This window comes from Triturus cristatus, chromosome 2_2, assembly GCF_964204655.1.
Source record: "Triturus cristatus chromosome 2_2, aTriCri1.1, whole genome shotgun sequence".
NCBI lineage: Eukaryota > Metazoa > Chordata > Amphibia > Caudata > Salamandridae > Triturus > Triturus cristatus.
The window spans coordinates 31938750-31958152 of NC_140582.1; positions in this window are offsets into that span (position 1 = coordinate 31938750).

The following is a 19403-nucleotide window of genomic DNA, read 5'->3' on the forward strand; positions in this document are numbered from 1 at the left end:
AGCCTTCTCGTTGGAAGTAATTTTATACCGGAAATGTCACCTCTGTGGTTGCTGAATGCTTTTTTAAAAAACGTGTTTGTTTTTTATCAGTGCGCTGACCTACCTGCTTTCAAGTACAGGCGTTTTAGAAACGCAAGGCTGTGAAATGTCCTTTTGGGCAGCTCTCGTGTTTTGTTAGTGGTTCTCCACGTGCTCTTTAACGAGCCCGAAAAGTGGTCCAGGGTAATGAAGACCCCAACAGTAGGCAGTGATGGGCCGATCGAATGGGTTGTCTGCGGCAAGGTAGTCCATTAGAAGCTGTAGGCAACCTATGTCTCAAATGTAACATTGTGTAATATATATCAGAAAGTGCAGATGTGGTCTTAGCATTACCGGGAACGGCTATTGTAATATCCCCGTATTTTAATAGTGTCCAAGTCTTACCCTCCAGAGGAGTGTCTGAAGTTCAGTGTCCTTCAAGGAAACATGAAAACATTTTGAAAGTGACTAAAGACATAATAGGGCTTTAATTGGACCGGGTCCTGTCGCTGCTCTGCACTTCTCAAAACCAGGTGCTGGGAGGGCTCCGTATCGGGCTCCCCATTTTATTTCTCTCGCCTTCATCATGAACCATATATGACCTCGGCGATTTAACACCCTTCCCCGGGCTTTGGGGGAATTTCTTTCAAGGAGACTGCTTTGTTATGTCTGAAGCCTCAATCGGGAACTATGGTCACCTGGTAGTGATCGGAAAGCGCGCGCCGCGGACTCTGCAGGGGGCCAGAAGCGGTGGTGAGCAGAGCGCGAGCGCTACGTCACCGAGGCAGTGATGAGCACGAGCTCCGCGTGTAACACCGAGGCAGCGATTAGCGCGAGCTCCGCGTGTAACACCGAGGCAGCGATTAGCGCGAGCTCTGCCTGTAACACCGTGGCAGTGATGAGCACGAGCTCTATGTGTAACACTCCGGCAGTGATTCGCTGCCGAAGGATGTCGAGACATTTTCAGCTGATCAGAATAAGGAAGGGGGGGGGGGGGGGTGTAAAGGGAAGGATAGAGCATTCCGTGAAAACCCTTCTGTCTCTGCAGTTACTGTAATAGAGCGCTCACTACCACTGATGCAAAGTTCTGTTGAGTGTGTTTTTTTAATTTCTAGTTCATTGCACTCTGTCACTGTGATAAACTTTTGGCTCTAAGGTCCTGCCTCACAAAAACACAAAGAAATGGGACTTGATCAGTAAAAATGCTCAAACATTCGTACCCTCTCACACTGCTATCACGAATCTGTCGTTACCTCTTTAATTGCTTTGCACCCGGGGGGCTCGCTGTCATTGCTGCACCCTTGTGGGATTTGTATCCCTTCATTCGGTACTACTGGCAACTAGCGCATAAAATGTGTCTGTAGTTTTAAATACCTGTATTTCCCCTAAACAATGCTTTTCAGACTTACTATTCATATTGGCACAAAACGTTTCTGCATAGATGTAAATGTATTATTGCTTATGATTTTGTGAAAGGAGTTGTTATGAATTTGAGCAACACAGGATTCTAGTCCCCTATATTAGGCCACCCCCTTGTTACGGAGGCCGCGACCCTTTACTGGACTCCGGTTTTCATTGTATTTATTTATTTTATTTAGTGCATTTTTATAAAGCGCGGACATTACCCAAAGGTGTCAGAGCGCTTTTGAGACCCCACACCCTTTCCGTCCCATTTAAGGTACTGGATATAACAGTTCAGAACATCCGGTTGTGTAGTTCCACTTGTGTATGATTTACATCCTTGTTATGGTAACCGATTTGCCCAGGCCCGTATTACCATTAGTACGGTCTGCAGCGCTAGTGGCATCTTTCTTCAGGTCTACATTTTACATCCTTTCGTTTTCTGATACCTGCTCCTTCCAAATAATTCATACTATGGCTGATAATATACTTGGATTAGGAATGGTAGAAAAATAAAATAAAGTTCTCCAATTTTCCCATTCACAGGCCTTAGACAGCAAAGTCAGACCGTTTTTACAGGCTACTACAGCTGTGATTAACTTACAGATATCTCAGTACCAGACATCAGATAAATTACACCAGTTCGCGGTACTGATGCCATAAAAATTTTCATTGTAGATGATGAAATGCCCATACACAAGTCAACGGGCCAGCTATAGCAGTAAGTGTGGAAGTACTTGCTTGTATCAAGGAACCAGAGTCTCCTGTAAGCCTCTGGAAGTCAGTGCGAATGATCAGAAGTGCAAATATTTTGTATAGATCACTAGCTTACCTTTTCCCGAAAATGGACACATTGTGTTATCTTGTACAGAATTCTCATTAGGTATAGACAAGCTCCTATCTATCCCCTACCCCAAGGCCATTTTCAAGAATAGAACCCTATCTTTATTCCAAAACACGCACACTTTTTTACAAAATGCACGATTAGGCTCCCATACTTTAATTTGTCGATTTCATCATACACATGTACTATTCCCAAACATGCACAGATTCTAACTTAAATGATGGTTTATTAGCATAAAAATGTGATGTCCAGCATACAGCTTTGGTTTCCACCATTATGCCAGAGGCTGCCCGAGTATTATGTCATGCATGCCCACAATAAGCCATGGATAGGACCTTTTCAAAAAACAAGACTTCCTACACTATACTATTTAAATTGAGGGCAATATGTCCATGTAGTAAAGTAATACCCACAGTCAACGGTGTATAAAACTATATTATTTCGTTTATTAGTTCATTTTTTCATTTTTTATCATTTTTTCAACCACCTCAAAAAACATATACATAAACATTTTTCATACTGTGTTATAATACATATAATACACTTCACATCAAACTATTGAAGCACAATTTATGATTAATTGTACAACCATGACATAAATAAGAAAATATATATAACACATATATAACACACAATTAAAGACAATAAACCTGAAACTCAAGAAAACAACAATATATTGACAATTAGAATCATAGGTTGTGGAGTTTGAACATAGGACCAGCGCCAACGCGCGTTTCGGAGCTCAAGAATGATTTTTACAGGCTCCTTCTTCAGGGCGTATTACAGTGGTCTTTCAGAAAAAGAGGCTTCAAGGCCTAGTTTGATGTCCAACACTCATACATTGGAGTTTAAACATTAGATTTTGACAGCCGTTGGTCTGTGGGTATAAAAAATCACAATAAGTGATTGTGAACGTTATTTAGCTTTTTTAATTTGTTTGAAAAAAAAGGAGCAGGAGCTATAGAAAGAATAAAGAAATAAGAACCTCTATATACACCTGTGATGAAACAAACACCCAAGAACAGGATATTTTGTGAGGAAATACCATTGTAGTTCCAACAACCTAAGTACGGAAAGGTAAAACATTAAAGAAAAGGAAGATTTAGAAAGAGTAATATGTTTGGTAACAACATACTTGCCAACAAGAAACTCTTATACAAGGGGATACCAATAACGAAGCTTCCTAAATCTTTAATTTTAGTGTTTAAGAGGCTACAATGAAAAGAAAAGAATAACCATAATTAGATCTGAGAACATAATTGGAATACCAAGAGAAATTGGGCAGGACTCACGAGACTAGCATGAATTGCAGTGAGGTTGGGGTAGAAATATTTCTTATATGCAAAAGGCAGTTTCAATTGTATCTGTCCATGGAGTACAGAAGGATCTATATACAATGAGCATCTAACATAAATGGCCAGGTTATCAGTCAAAATAATGCAATGATCATATCTCACGATAGGACATTATGGTTTGTTCAATGAACCGCACGACAAATTATAGATAGGATTTTTGGAGGAATTTAGGAATAATAGGTAACTTACTACGATGTCACTTGGTGTGAAAATAATATCGGAGCCAATGTTATGTCGTCGGAGTTAATTCAATATGACTGGACGAGCATATAGTAATATCCAGGAAGTTCAGCGAGGATGGTCACGTGTTAAAAGTCGCCTGAAAGTGTACCAAGGACAGGCTAATTTAAATACCTAGATGTGTTAGAGAAGACTCAATGTATGTACAGCTAGGTCCACTTACTTACCCAGATGTTGCAAAGAAGAACGCGCTGAAAAGATACGGGCCGGAACTTTGAAGGCCTATCAGGGAATTTATTTAAGTACGATATGCAAACCCAAGGAGGTAAAATAGTCTCAGAATGTTGGTGAATACTGGATTTAAATGAAAACCTGAAAATATACAAATTTTAGCTTTAGTAACTATAATGGGGAAAAGAAACGTTGAGGATATGTGTACGAATTGCTAACCTAAATTTTATGATAAAAGGCATATGAGTTACCTGTTCTCCTTATTTATTCAGTCATATGGAGGGCTGATATCTTTCAAGCGTAGATCAGGTGCTTAGCGTAAATATTAACACTTGTGGAAGCAATCTACAAAGGAATTGCGTATAGTTTGGAAATGATGCTAAAAAAGGTGGCAACGTAGGCGTATTTTTAAAGCAATAGAAGAGGCTGAGACTAGCGTGATAGCAGTTCTTACCGAGCATTTCAGCAAAGACTTGTCAGGGATTCCATGGTTGGCGCTCAAAAGGAGGAGTGTATGGAAACTGGCGTTTCCCTTATAAGGAGGACCAGGAAGTGATGAGAACGTAAATCAGATGCTTAGCGTAAATATTAACACTCGTGGGAGCAATCTATAAAAGAATTGCGTATAGTTTAGAAATAATGATAAAAAAGGTAGCAGCGTAAGCGTATTTTTAAAGCAATAGAAGAGGTTGAGACTAGCGTAATACCAGTTCTTACCGATCATTTCAGCAAAGACTTGTCAGGGATTCCATGGTTAGCGCTCTCAAGGAAGAGTGTGGGGAAACTGGCGTTTCCCTTATAAGGAGAACCAGGAAGTGATGAAAACTAATAATAGACACTGAAATAGGACTAAAAATTAAACGGGAAAGCAACCTTAAAACGTATTCTCCATTCGGAATGCAGGCTATGAAATCGACAACAGAGGCGGACATCTTGGAAGTGGAATAAAGCTCTCTGTCGAGAGTTCTTAACATTTACCTTAGACGGCGCGTAACGATCATGCCTCATTAATGAAATTTTACCAGTTGCTAAATTGAAAACTATGGGGCAAGAATAAGGGAGCAAAAGTTATTGTTAGTGGTCCCGGAGGTGCTGTATGGTACGCCAATACAGGAGTGTGTATTTAACCCACCTTTTATAAATGTGGTCCAAATAGCAACCAAAATCTCAGGATAATATTTAAAATATTCGGCTTAATAGACAGTTCACAATGTATGGTTCCTTTAACAAAATGAAGTAAAGGAATATATATTCGCCATGCAGTTTACTATAAGTGGGACCAGGGATAATTCTATATAATCGCGTTTTCCCAAGGAAGATGTTCGTTAAGGCCTTTTTCTTGTGTCCTAAGGACATATATCCAAAAAACTTCCCTTTTGCATCTAATGGCATCCACATTGAGGTTGTTAGGAGGATGTACATGTTCCAAAATTAGCCATCTGAGATACTGTGATGTTTCTCGGTCCAATGGGCCACCAAGGGGGCTCCTTCACGTTTGTTAAGTATTGCTGACTTGTGTTCACTGAAACGTACACGAAATTCTCTGCTGGTTTCTCCAACATATCCTTTGTCACAAGGACAAAGGATAAGATAAACAACATGTCGAGTACGGCAATTAGTCATGTCCTTAAATGTGAATGTCCGTTTGTCCCAGATCAATTCGTTAGTAACAATGGCAAACTGGCATGCGTGGCAACAGCCACATTTGTGAGTACCACTGATCGGTTTAGTTCCAGTGATGGATTTTTGGACAAATGGATTGGCAGTAGGTATTTTAGATTTAACCAAAGAGTTCCTTAAGTTTTTGTTGCGTCTAAATGCAAAGATAGGCTTAGGGAGACTCTTTCTTGTATGATCTGTATTTAGAATATGCCATTCTTTGTTGATAATTTGTCTGATTTTATGATCAATATTAGAATGGGTAGTGACGCAGACCAGTTTCTCATCAGTTTTGGGTTCTTTGGGTTGCAATAGTACGGTTCTATCGTAATATTTTGCTCTTTTGTAAGCATCTTTAATAAGTTTAGGGGGATACCCTCTGCTTGCAAACTTTTGTTTAAGTTCCTCTGCATGTATATCATAGTTTGATATAGTAGTACAGTTCCTACGCAACCGTAAAAATTGGCTAAAAGGGATGTTGTCCTTTTGGCTTCGAGGATGAAAGCTGGAGTACTGGAGTAGAGTATTTTTAGCGGTAGGCTTGGTATACAGACTGACTTCAATTTTAGCATCAATAATTTGTATCCAAATATCTAGGAATTCAATTTTGGACTTACTTATATTGGGGCTAAATTTAAGGTGGACATCGCAAAGGTTGATCCACGCCATAAATTCATGCAGTTGTTCTTCCGGACCTCTCCAGATAAAAAAAATGTCATCAATAAAACGATACCAGCTTTTGATGTTTTCGCTGAATGGAGCTATTTCATTGAAAATAAATTATTTTCAAATTCTCCCATGTAGATGTTTGCTACATTAGGTGCACAGGCTGCGCCCATACTAACTCCAAGTATCTGTTTAAAAATTTGTCCGTTAAATTCAAAGTAATTTTCTTTTAGAACAATTGCTAGGCATTCCAGCAGGAATAACCGATCAACGGTGGTGTTACTATTCACAAGGGTATGTTTAACTGCTTCTAATGCCCCTAGTTGTGGAATGTTAGTATATAAAGCTTCGATGTCCATAGACACTAGAAAGTCTGTATAGGTGTTAAACTGGATGCCTTCGATTTCACTAATGAGGTGTCCCGTGTCTTTTGTATACCCTCGGAGATTAGATGCCAACGGCTGTAGAATTTTGTCCACATATTTGGACAAGGGCTCAGTTAGTGACCCGACCGTGGAGACAATGGGTCTAAACGGGGGGCTGGAAGAGTTCTTATGAATTTTAGGTACTCCGTATAAAATGGGTATTCAATGGAATTCTACATTAAGGTAGTTAAATTTTTGCATGCACAGTGAACCTCTATCAAGTGCTCTTTGGGTGATCTCTAAAATGTCCGTTTTGATTCTTTGTACTGGATATGTCCTGGATTTGGCATAGTGTTCGGGAATGTTAAGCATAGCCTCAATTTGCTGTATATATACTGGACTATCCATAACTACAATCCCTCCACCCTTGTCCGCGGGTTTAATGGTTAGCTCAGTGTTATTAGCCAGTTGTTTAAAAGCTTGATATTCCGGATAGTTCAAATTATAATCCGGTTTGGGAACAAAGGAGAGAAGTTTCTGGACTTTTGCAGTGACCACCTTTTCGAAAACACCCACTTCTGTACCCACTTGGTCTAAGGTGGGTGAAAAAATGGATTTGGGTCTAAATCCTGTAAAATTGTCATTGGTCTGAAGAGGGTTGTCTTCAAAGAATCTTTTGAGACGGATTTTACGAAAGAAAGATTGAATGTCAGTCATCATCTTGAACCGATCAAGGTAGGTAGTGGGAATAAACGTTAGCCCTCGTGATAACAGTTCGATGGCAGACGTGTCTAGATTCATCTTGGAAAGGTTAAATACCGGTATGGTTTGGATATCTCTAGTGGTTTTATTCTCAAGGGCATTTTCTGTCCCTGTAGGTGAATAGTCTTTAGAGGTGCTGGGTAATGGAGCTGAATTGTAGTTAAAGGATACCTCTGTAATGATATTATTATCAAAAGTAGTATCTATTCTCTCCAATATTGGTTCCTTCGGGTCTGAAGGAATTGAGGGGTGTTCTCTGATTGTTGATAGGACCCCCTTTCTGAGTTTCGATACCGTGTTCTCATTTGGCCCCGTCTGTTGCCTAAAAAATGGGCATTCCTTCTCGGGCCTTGATAGTTAGCCCTTCTTTGTCCATAGTTATCAAAAGAATTAGGTCCACTATCTGTGTCTGATCCAGAAATGTCTGAGAATCTAGTTACTCTTTTGTTAGACCAATATTGCCGATCATTAGAGTGAGGTTGGTCCATTTGATTTCTATAGTATCCAGGGGCTAAATACGGATAAACTCTTTCCTCACTGAAGTATCTAATGTCTTTCTTGAGTTTCTCCGTTTTTTTCTTTATTAGATATTCGCAAAAGGAGTTCATCTCGCCATTAATTTCCTCTAGTTTATTTTTGGCCTCTTCTAATGAGTTGTTTTTCTTTAGATTTTCTTCCATTTCAGCTATTTCTTTGAGTACGTTTTCCACTACCTCTCTTGCTGTTTCTATGATGAGTATCATTAAGTCTCTTGAGCATCTGTTAGCTATGAGAGACCATTTCTCTAGAAATTTCTTCACCTCCACGAATAGGCCCGGTATGTTCCTTACGCGGAGTCCATTTGGAATGACTCCTGCTCTTAAATATTCCAACATGAATTCTGCATGGGATTCGGTTCTTCTAGTTTTCTTTTTGAGGTTGAGTAATTTCAACCATTCGTCATTGAAGTTATTCCCAGTTGTGAATTGTTTGTGGTAGAGCTACCACCTAGGAGTTTGGAAAAGTCCTCATCTGTGAACCCGAAGGTTTTAATCCTATCCATTTCGTGTCGGGGGTAGTCCGATAAGTAGTCAAATGCACCACAACTAATTCAGTCCCTACCACTAGTGCCAGAATAATAAGGTATATCCAAAAAAGTTCACAGGATCAGAATGGAGACACAAATACATACAAAGTCACAGGGAAAAAGAATAAAGAATTAAAATGAAAAAGAGCTCCAATCTCCAAGAGAAGTGAAGAACCCTCACAGCAACGTGCTGGGGAAATCAATAGATTACAGCAGAGGGACCCTGAATATATTAATAAGTGAGGAAGGGATCAGGGAAAGAAACTATTCAAAAAACAAGACTTCCTACACTATACTATTTAAATTGAGGGCAATATGTCCATGTAGTAAAGTAATACCCACAGTCAACGGTGTATAAAACTATATTATTTCGTTTATTAGTTCATTTTTTCATTTTTTATCATTTTTTCAACCACCTCAAAAAACATATACATAAACATTTTTCATACTGTGTTATAATACCTATAATACACTTCACATCAAACTATTGAAGCACAATTTATGATTAATTGTACAACCATGACATAAATAAGAAAACATATATACCACATATATAACACACAATTAAAGACAATAAACCTGAAACTCAAGAAAACCACAATATATTGACAATTAAAATCATAGGTTGTGGAGTTTGAACATAGGACCAGCGCCAACGCGCGTTTCGGAGCTCAAGAATGATTTTTACAGGCTCCTTCTTCAGGGCGTATTACAGTGGTCTTTCAGAAAAAGAGGCTTCAAGGCCTAGTTTGATGTCCAACACTCATACATTGGAGTTTAAACATTAGATTTTGACAGCCGTTGGTCTGTGGGTATAAAAAATCACAATAAGTGATTGTGAACGTTATTTAGCTTTTTTAATTTGTTTGAAAAAAAAGGAGCAGGAGCTATAGAAAGAATAAAGAAATAAGAACCTCTATATACACCTGTGATGAAACAAACACCCAAGAACAGGATATTTTGTGAGGAAATACCATTGTAGTTCCAACAACCTAAGTACGGAAAGGTAAAACATTAAAGAAAAGGAAGATTTAGAAAGAGTAATATGTTTGGTAACAACATACTTGCCAACAAGAAACTCTTATACAAGGGGATACCAATAACGAAGCTTCCTAAATCTTTAATTTTAGTGTTTAAGAGGCTACAATGAAAAGAAAAGAATAACCATAATTAGATCTGAGAACATAATTGGAATACCAAGAGAGGCTGCCCGAGTATTATGTCATGCATGCCCACAATAAGCCATGGATAGGACCTTTTACACCATGACTAGCCACAATTATGTTGCAGTCACTAAAGCTTATACTATTTTGATGATGGGCATCATTACGCCAGGAGTTCTCCCATTTGCATCTGATTCTAACCCGTTGCTCCATTTCGTCACCCAGACTTCCAATCAGGACCTCGCAGTTGAACTGTATCGCAGTGTTCTGCAATGCTTTCGAAAGTTCAGACTGTTTTCATGATTGCACTATTTCCATCCCCTCCAAGTGCTCTGAAGAAGTCTCAAGGTGATATATTAGCACCATATAATTCTCTTAAAATAAATCATGTCAAGAATGCTTCTGCAATATCAAAGATGCACTACATTAAACTAAGACTACTATCACTCCTCTACTAGCCAGATTTGCTATGTGCTCACAATATGATGGGGATAACCTCAGTTATTTCATACTTACTTATGCCTGCTACCCCTCTTGGGGTAAAAGCAGCCAACCAGGACTGCTCAGCAGTGTCTGTTGTAGGCTTTTCTTTCAGTCTGACTCCAGGTGTAACCCATCTCCTTGCAGTCGGCCTCGAAGCCAGGTGTTTCTTGGCCGTTCTCTTTTCTTTTCCCTCCAGGGTTGTAGGCCAGGGCTTGCCTGGTGGTGTTTGACGTGGGCTTGCGGAGCGTGTCCAGACCTTCATCAATTCCTGTCCGAGGAAAAACCTCCAAATCTGCTGGCCAAACATCAGTTACTTCATAAATGCCCACAATATATCAGTAGTAATCACAAAAAGGCCATGGCCTCCATTACGTTAGGCATAGCTATATCTATAGCATGGCACAATTTTGAAAATTTGTGCCATTAAATTGGAGTGACAACAAATATTTGTGCACTATTGGATCCTGAATGGTACACTTATGCTAGCTAGAGGCAGATTCTTGTTAGGAATTTCGACAGTCTCGCCTGGTTGGGTCTCCAGTTATGCCAAAGATACCAAGAATGTTGTAAAAAATGGCCAAAACATGTCGAGGATCAGTCACTATTAGGCCAGGGATAGCCAGTGTTATCAAGAATGCTCCAGTATATCAAGCCTGAGTAACTTCTATGCCAGTGGTTGCCGAAATGCTCTAAAGAGTGCCCACAATATATCCAGGTTGGGCCACTATTAAGCGATGGATAGCCAAAATGCTGTCCAGTATGCTTCCAGTATTGTAAGGATTTCCACTATTATGCCAGTGATAGCAAAATGGCCACAGAAGACCAGGACAATCATTAAGGCAGCAGCCCACCTTCCTGAGGCAGGCAAACAAGCACATGCACCATTGGACAGGGTCACTCAAATGATCAGTTGACTGGGGGTGAGTGCTTGCAATGTTCAACACTCCGTCCATCATCCCCTTTGGTTTTGCTTTGTTCGTCCTAAGTTGGCAGGGTGTGCCCAGACGTGGGTCCCTTGCTCACTTTGCCACTGGATTCAAGCTAGCCTGGCTAATGATGGCTGATTAGCCAGAAACCGGTCCCAGGATGCTTGTTTCCGGTCCAGGAAAGACATGGCTTGGCAGTTCGGGCTGGACTGTTCCCTTGAGGCACAGGGTCAGACTGATTTGCATATGGCCATGTCTGAACTGGGTTGGCGGAGTGAGCTAAGGAATGATGATGGATTAAACCCAGATCAGTTGACTGGGGGTGAGTGCTTGCAATGTTCAACACTCCGTCCATCATTTCCTTTGGTTTTGCCTCACTCAAATGCACACACAGACCAATCACTCGTAAACACTCTGGGACACAGAGGCACCCTAGCTTGTAAACGCTGAAAGACAGCGATCACTCATATGCGTGCATGTTCACATGTGCACCATCATTCATGTCTCTTAACCCCTGCCTCTTCCTCACTTACCTACTGGATGGTGGCCGCGATCCTGGCTCCTGGTTGCATGGCTCTGTGAGGGTTCCCATTCATGTCTCTGTCATCTGGTGCAAGTAGCAGACGGGTGACGGGCCTGCAGCACAAAATCCCCTAGTCTTTGGTCTTCCCAGAGCTCTAGAAACAAATGGAAATAGATGGAGACAGAAAGTCAATGGGCTTAAAAAAGCCGAGATCTTGAGGCTGGGCCCAGCTGATGTCAAACCATTTATGTTGTCTGTGCCTGCCTGTCCATGTCACATGTAGACTAATCTTTACGGGTTGTGGCAACATTGAAGGTGTCCACTTGCACGCAGTGTGGCTATTCGTGTGTACACTGCTCTGTTGCCCTTCTTCCACACTTCGTTGTGGGAGAGGAGCAGTACAGTCTACCAATCTCCTCCTTGCTTCTTACTTGGCTGGTGGATCCCTACTCTCCTATGCCTCACCACAACAGCGTTCAACAATATTTTGCATCTACCATATTTTATGTGAGTTCCTAGTTGTGAGACGTTGGCCTGATATATGCTGTCCACTAGTTATAGTGGGCACCTTGTATCAGTCCAAACAAACCCTTTCTGGTGATAGGTTAAAGACAACCTTTATTGAAAGCTATCCTAGTGGTAGATATGGAGAGCAGCATTCAGGCTAAGTCTTGAAGGAATGTAAAGCAGCTTGTTTTACCAGTCTATAATCCCTTGAATGATCAAATGAAAAGACAACCACGCCAGGTATATATTCAAAATATATGTATTTAAAGTTAAACAGACCCCTCTGGTCTCTTTATGAGACTGGAGTTCGAAGTACCAAAGTTACAAGTGATTAAGCATCAGTAAAAGCACAAATACACGTTTGAGCCCTAGGGGCGTACCAAACCATATACTAAAAAAGTGGTATAACAACCACGACTGTAATAGGCACTCGGCCTATTGCCTCTAGAATCGCTGGGACCCTAAGGAACCACCCAAGGTAGGAACACAGGGGACCCACGGGAACTGTATGCAGTGTGGAAACACAACCGCGGGTTCTTATTACTTTCTATGAGGAATGTCGCGGTTGGAATTTTAAAGATTAGGGACACTTCAAATCGAACTAGGACCAAACCCTTTTGGACTTACACAGTTCTAGGGCTAGCACCCTCGAGAGTACCGGAGAACTTGAGTTACCTCACCCAGGGAAGCCGGGTGCATAGGTGTCTTTTGGTGTCGGGTCGCGTCGTCGATTCCAATGGAAGCCTCCAAAGAACTGCTGCTGCCGTGAAGAGAAGTGTCCGGAGAGATCCAAGCCTGGATCTAGGATGTAAGTAACCTGAAAGCAGAGGGGACAGAGTCTGGGTTACTTGCCAGTGACTTAGGGCAGGATGGACCAATGCCCACAGATGTCGGGTGCTTCAGGTGAGTTGACGGGTGCCTTGACTCTTCAGCCACGAGGTCCAGGAGGCGTTGATGAAGTCCACGAGCCGGATTCGAGCTGTCCCACGAAGTCTGTCGAGTGCTGCGGTGTCAGCCACCCAGAAAGGACCCAACAAGCCTTGGCAACGGCAAGTCTTAGGAAATCAGAGAAAGGACTGCGGTGCAGATCAGCAAGGTCTGATGGACTCACCCAGCAAGGGTGAGTAAGAGCAAGTCTGGAGCAACCAGAAAAGCACAAGTAGAAGTGGAGTTGCCTTCGTGGGGACCCGCTAGCCAACAGACTAGTGATCGCGAAGAAGCCTCGAGCGGTCACACTGGCAGCTGGCCCACGGGTCACTCGTGGAGTGGAGGCCAACAATCTTCGGTGCAGGAGGTGCTCAAGGCTGGGGCTACTAGGAACCCAAAGCACAACTTCGATGATGACCAGGAAGGGGTTGTTGCTGCAAAAGTTCACGGTGTCCAGGGGTCACGGTTTCACGTAACCCACGATAGCCACGGGCCTCAGCTTTGCTGTGGACTCAGGGTAACCTCGGGGAAGTCTGGAAATCCTCCTCTGGGGATGCAGAGACTTCGGCGTCCGGCGGGAGCTTCAGTAATACAGACTGGTCAGTTGCTTCTTTGGTGCCTGCCAAGCAGGGGAGTCGCTCCTTGACCCCAAGGGAGATTTCTTCCGTCTTCTAGTCGTGATAGAAAGTCGAAGGTCCAGGATATAGGTTTCAGAGGTTCGTCCAGGGTAATCTTACGTCCTAGGGACTGGATTCCTATACTTATACTAAGTTTAGGGGATGGACTAACTCTAAGGCCCCACCTATGGGTGGGCCTGGGGTGGGGGTGGTTACACTCCTTCCACTTTGTTCAGTTTCGCGCCAGAGCAGGGGCTGAGTGCCCCTGCAACCGGTTTGAACTGGGCTATGCACAGGGACACCTTGTGTGCCCCAGGCAGTGTCTCAAAAGCATTCTCTGAATGCACCCACCCTGCCCCAATACACATCTGCCTGTCTGGGGAGGTAGTTACACCTCCCTGTGACAGGAAACCTATTGTCCAGGCCTCCCCTGACGGAGTTTCCCCCAGCAGCAGGAGGCCAGACCCGTGTCTGTGGTAATGGCATCCATTTTGTGATGCCAGGGCTTTGAAAGGATTTAACTGGGTTTAGCCAGTGTGAACATGTCTCTCCCTCTAGAAGGGTGGAATGCTACCCCCGCCGCCAGAACTGGCGGGGGGGGGGGTAGTATTCCAAAGCGTTCGACACCAAACACGACATGCTTTGATGCAGCCACCCCAAAGTTAGCATTTACCGCGAGGTTATAATGCACTTAAGAGTATATGGTATGGCTGTATCACAGAACAGCCATAAGGAAGCATTTCTGAATGCTGCAGAGGGGCTCAGCTCATGCTTGGGCACCCTCTCACATAAGACCAAACACTCTGCCTTCAGGATTGTCAAGGCCTGCCATAGGAGTGGCTTATAGGTTTATATGTGTCTGTGTAAGGTAGTGATACAGGTAGCCTATACCACAGTAAGGGGTGCAGGCCCCACCATACCCAGGCTGCAGTAGCAGACCTGTGGTGTCATTTTGGAGTGCTTGCCAGGGGTGGCATAATACATGCTTCAGCCCCTGGTAGGCCTTTGAGGTACCTATGCCCTAGGTACATCGTATACCATATACTAGGGGCTTATAAGGCACTCCAGAATCCAATTAGAAATGTTCCTAATGTACATGGAAACCATTTTAGAGAGGAAGCAGCTAGGCTGGGGTCCTGATTATCGAAAAACAGTGAAACACCAGCAAAAAGTGGGGGTACCCATGTGAAGCAGATCCTACTTTCCTACACTAGTCCTTTGCCTTTTGTGGTGCCCTCAGGGAGCAGCTATCAATACTGAGGTGAGACTTGGACTTGCAACACTTAAACCATGTTTTACAGTACTTTGGGAATTTTTTACCTTCATCAAAATATTCCAGAACCAAAGCGATGGTAGTAAATAAGCCCCTTTAACAATTCTGAGGCAGTTGCTCTTTTTCTAAATACTGTATGGATGGACTTTGAATAGTGAACCAAGTCTCCGAGCGTCCACGAAATCTGTTGCCCGAGGACCCACACTGCGACAAAAAACTCAAATCAGCTATTTCATGATATGACCAGTCATAACATCCCAGTCTTCCCCCACAGTGGCCTTCTAGAAGACCACATCGCTAAAAGCGTTTCTGAACAAAATGTTTTAGTAACCCCTAACACATGAAATTAACCCCAACAACAGCAGACCTAGATGAAGTCTATCAAGGCCTACATCTAAAATATTCTTGATTGATTTTTTTTTTTAAAGGTTATTACAGAAGGCCTTTCCATGCGTGCTTCGTCTTATATTTCCATGTTTTATACTCTCAATAAGAGAAAAGTATCCGCTCTGGCTGCACAAGCATTTACCTCTATGCCCCTTCTAGGTGGTGGGTCAGGCTGTAAGAGAGGACCCTGCTATGCTTTTACTATCATCCTGTCTATATTCTTTGCATACATTTTCAGTTAATATGGACTTGTATTAAACCTGGGGATTGGATCACTTGTCCACCTAAAAAAAACGCAATTACAGAAGATAAGAACATTTACCTAAGTAGCAGCAGAGAACAGAATGGCAACAAGAAAATTGACTCAATTTGGCAAATAATATCAAAGAAGGCATTCACCTCCAGCACATTTTTCTAGAAAGGTTACTTTTTTTTAAAATCTAGAATCAAGTGACCTACCTTCCTTCAACATATTCTTTGAATTTTGCATTCAACTACAAACGCCTGTATTTTAAACTCCAAAGTAGCTATCAGAACTTTTGCAAGTTTGGAACTCCAGTGGGTTTCCTGAGTGATTTCTGTAACTACTTCCGTTGAAGACTCTTTTGATTTGAATTCCATACCATCCCCAAATTCAATCAGGAGATCCTCTTGAAGGCGTATGCTTTGGTTCGAGAAGAAGAGCGCCCATCACACACTGGTTTACTCTTGCCGTGTTCTCTAAATGTTCAGTTTGAGTACAGCATAAGGAACGCTTCAGTAGCTGTTTTATGCATTTTTCAAAATGTCCACCTTTTTATTAACCCTAACACCCATTTGTTGCCACCTCTTCTAATTTGTAATGTAAGTTTTAAAGGTATGGATTTATAAAGGGAAATGCATTACTAAAACTTTACTATGAAATAGTAACTTTCAACTCTGAAACTGCATTAACGTCAGAGTTTAGAGCACGCAGTACCACCAATAGGTACATATACAACCATGTTTAAGAATTTCATCATATGACCCACAACATACCTTTTTATTTTGTCAACAGTTTTAATGTATGCACGCGAGAGCCAATAATTCCCCAAATTATTGTGACATCTCCTATTGCTTGCAACACAACTCTTTATAAAAAAAAAATCACGTGCCTGTCCCTATTTCATGGCCGAACAGTGGGGCATATAAAGGGAGATCCAAGTTTATTTCAATCCCCAAATTATCTCTACATTTGACAAATTCAATTTGTGCCGTAGAATATCACCGTGAGGGTCACTTAACACTTGTATGCCTCCACATTGCCACACCCTATGAAGAAAAGGCCAATTGTAGGTATATGTTGAGTTGTTAGTGGGTACACATGGAGCACCCTCGGTGCTCCCCTGATCCAAGATGTGATCCTTGCGAAATGATAAACTATACTAAATACAGCATCATATTGGCCGGTGGTCTCCAATCTTTTCTGTAATAAGAGCCACTTATGATCAAAGAAAAGCATCCCGAGCTACTATTATTTGTGTTGCAATAGTGACCACATTGGGTATGAATACAGCAGTGGTCATCCCTTGCACGATTACCAGCAATTTGAAATGCCTCTGCATGAGGAAGACATGACAGTCACAGGTGCAATGCCCCTGGCCCATGGCAATAATATTAATTAGTCTCTCCAAAACTGCATGATGTATCCTTAAACAACAGTTTTAAATATATTTTGGAAACCTATTTTTGCTCAAAAAATCAGTTTGAATTCTGAAACTAAATACATATTCATCTCAAATGCACACTTCAGAATGTTATTACCCATGTATTAAGTCAACTAAGCAAAAAAAAATGTATTTAGTAGGCTAGGGTACACTCATGAGAGCTACTTGCAGGTATCCTGAGAGCTACCAGTAGCTCACAAGCTACTTGTTGGAGAAGCCTGATATTGGCAGAAAAACTCCTTCCTAAAGCGATTCAGGTCAAAATACTACAGGAAAGGAATTCCAAGCATTTACTCCATCGGAGAGCCATGGAGAAAAAAGACTGGTGCTAAAGGAAGCAGGCCACATTGTGGTGCTCTTAAATTTCTACTTGGTGAAAGTCGTATGATATTACTGCAGTAGTAAAGTGATGCAATACTTCGACAGCAGCAATATAATAAGTTGAAATGAACCCTGTCTCCCATTCAAACCCTATGCAGATTCCTTCTCTGCTGACAATTTTCGAAGACTTTTTGCACACTCCTGCACCACTTTGTGCAGCATGCAGTGTAAGGAGCAAGGTTGTTATTAGAGACTAGCTATAGTGATGTAGTGTAACCCAGCCTGGTGCTCTGCAATGCTCCAAGCCCTGTACTTCTGGTTTAAATTGATTTGTTTTCCAATTCAGAGATAAAACCAGCATTAGCAAAGCCAATAAGTCTGCATTGGCTGCTAAACATTTGAGTTTGTCAGTGGTTGTTTTGTTTTTCCATGACTTTTGCTAAACGTTATCGTTGGGAGAGCTACCTGGCCTTAGGCAATATAAACAAGCATTGGCATAGCCAATAGGTCGCGCATTTGGGACCCTATAAGTGTTTAGCCATGCAACATTTGCATAACTAAATACTTATAAGGTCCCAAAAGTGAGACCTATTGGCGGCCGCAAAAGTGATCACGATCAAACATCAAAGCGAAAGTGAAAGTAATCGCGGAAAAGCGCGCGCCCGCGCACATGCACTGTAGCTCTAGGCTGGCCTGGTAGCCTACTCAAGAAGTCTCGCCAGACCAGCGCATGCGCTGGGTCAGGCGAGACCTAAAAATGGCTGATTGCAAAACATATTTTTTAGTCACAAAAAGCACATATTGGCGTAGCAATCCCGGCACTGGAGGTTATTACTTTGTGTGCAGACGTGCTCCTTGTAATATCGCAGAATACCGTCACTCACAGTGAAATTAGCCGATGGCTAAAGCGGACTGACTCCCTGCCCCATGAGGTATGCTGTAGTGGATGGGAAAATAATGGGAATGACACATCAGCAAACTAATAGATGAGGGCTGGCTGAAGGCCCCGTTGTGCAATGATATTATATCTATAATAATTTTAATAAAATCAAATGGTCTAGACTAACGCCAGACCTAAAAAAGACACCACTCAAAACTGAGTTTACGCGACTGTTCCAGTCTTGCTCCCCTGAAAGGGGGAGGGGGCTCAGCTGGCCTCTACAGTGTGTGTGATTCTCATTCTGCTGCTCCATGCAGCATGCTGACTCCTCGCTGACACAGGCCAAATGAGGAACAGCATTTTCAGTCATGGAGCCCTCAGAGAGCTCTTCATCTATGAGGAGAAAGGGCACATACGTGACTGGAACAGAGAAGACTTGCGAGAGTAGGGTTGCTACTTCTCCCACAGAAAAATATTGTCCTCTACACATTTTAACATGCTTTAAATGCCCGAACATGATACTTAAACATACGTTTTGATAAAATGGCCTGTATTCATTCTTGACATGCCTTTATCGCTTTGTTTACTTTAATTATCAGCGAGTGATCATTAAGGCAGCTTCGGAACACATTTTGAATTGTGTTCTATATACAGTTTAAAGTATGTAAAGGGAAGGGGAAAATATCCCAGCTGAAGGTGCTGTTCTTAATTTTTGTACCATCCAGGACATTTAAATACCAGTCATGTGATTAAAATAAAAACCAGCCAGGTGGCAAACCTAAGTGAGAGACAGGGAAAGTAATTTATTGAGTCACCCAGAATAAGACATGGCTGGTTGCACTCTTTGGAAAGCAACATAATATAAAGGGAATGTTGAATGCGAAGGGTAGATTGGGCGTGGTGCAAGAAAAAGCGCTTGTGACAGGTGAGGGATAGGCAAGCAGGGCCCCTTCCACAACATGCCATCCCTCAACAGTGGCCTTTTTTTTTCCAATGAGCGGAACAGTTGTTTCTTGCGTGGAAAGCTGGTTTGCTAAAGTTCTATTGTAAGGGGGAAAACTGATCGCGGTAATCGACCAAAATTTCCAATCATTGGGATGCACTAAGGCCCTGTTCCCACGCTATCTCTTTCTTTTCCTGCGATGAATCTTTGAATTGTGTTTT